The following is a 1,554-nucleotide window of genomic DNA, read 5'->3' on the forward strand; positions in this document are numbered from 1 at the left end:
CACAAAACGAAAAAACCCGACAGAAAAGGAAAGACAGATGTGTGCCTATGAATAACCTTCCAGCGCCTTGGTTATATCAGCTGTATTTCAGGTGAATCTGTTTTACAATAGACTAGTTTTGCATTTTTAAAGACTTATATAGCGTTTTTAAATGTCTGAGGTGTTTTACTACAAACTGTACACAATATTTGTGACCTAATTTGTACCGAATCGAGCAGTCAAAAGCGTTTCTCCCTTGCCCACGCCACCGGCAATGTCACCCAGCGGGGACGGGGCAGGGCGGCCGCGGCCCTTCCTCGCCTTCCCCCTTTCCCCCGAGGACACGGGGGTCCCTCCGCACCCGCGGAGCCCCCGCACCGATGTGAAGAACAGGCTTATTTGTTGCAGCTTTTTTCTTCCTTTTTCAAGAACTTCCCAACACCGTAAAACGGTCGGGTCACAATCCTGACCTTCCCCCCCGCCCTTCTTCTCCCAAGGAAAAAACAAAAATTATATATATATATATATAAATAATTATTTCTGAGAGATTTACCCGAAATTAAGCATCACAACCAAACCCGTGGCATTTGCTAGTCTTTTTTTCTTTCCGAAGATGAGTTGGGCTTTTTGATCAGCGCCAGACTGAGAGGTCTGTAGTAAAACACCTTTATCCTTCTGCGCTTTGGCTTCGGAAATCGGTTTCTCTGTATTTTGTTTTGATAGTGAAGAGGAATGAGGTGTCTCATGAATTTCGGGGAGAGGGGGGGAGGGAGGGAGGGATTGGGACAGAAAACACCCGCATTTGGTTCACGCTGAGCTTCTTTCCGTGTCACAGGGAGATGCTGGATTTGTGGAAAAGCTTTTATAGGGGAGGGGGGGGAAATATAATCAGCGACAAAACGAACAGGGAGGAAAAAAACAAAAAACAAACCAAAACAACAAAACGAAGAAAAAGTCAGTAAAATGCTAAACGCAGAACCCTTTTTTGGGCACAGGGAGGTGCAGAGCTGTAACCGCCCCCTCTCCTCGCCCCTTGTTGGACACAAGGATGGGGGTGCAGCGCCCACGCACCCACCCACGGGGGGGGGATTGTGTGGGTGGGTGGGTGCTCCCGCACCCCCCGGGGCCGCCGGGCAGGGCCGGGCTCCCCCCGCACCCGGGACCCCCCGCACCCGGGACCCCGTACAGCCCCGCTCCCTCCCCTGCCCTCGAGATGATTTTTTCCTTTCCACATTTATATTTTTCAAGTATTTTTCAGTAAGCGCTAAAAAAAAAAAAAAATTTAAAAAAAAGGAAAAAAAAAAAAAGAAAAAAATGACACTGAGGACCTGCCTATTTCTGCCAACTTTATAACTGTACAGTTTTGTATATTAAACGTTTTTTGGAAGTTATTAATTTAAAGAAAGATCATTTAGTTTATTCATTTAGTAACTGATGTATAATAAACGCTATTTTCATTAAAGGTTGCTTTTTTCAACTATTTTATCCAAAATTGCCTATTGCAGTTGCCAACAATTATTTATTTTCAATAAATTCCGCATTATGTTTAAAAAAAAAAAGAGAGAGATTAAAAAA

The sequence above is a fragment of the Empidonax traillii genome, unplaced genomic scaffold, assembly GCF_003031625.1.
Source record: "Empidonax traillii isolate 1590-97213 ecotype Southwest subspecies unplaced genomic scaffold, ASM303162v1 scaffold380:size670999, whole genome shotgun sequence".
NCBI lineage: Eukaryota > Metazoa > Chordata > Aves > Passeriformes > Tyrannidae > Empidonax > Empidonax traillii.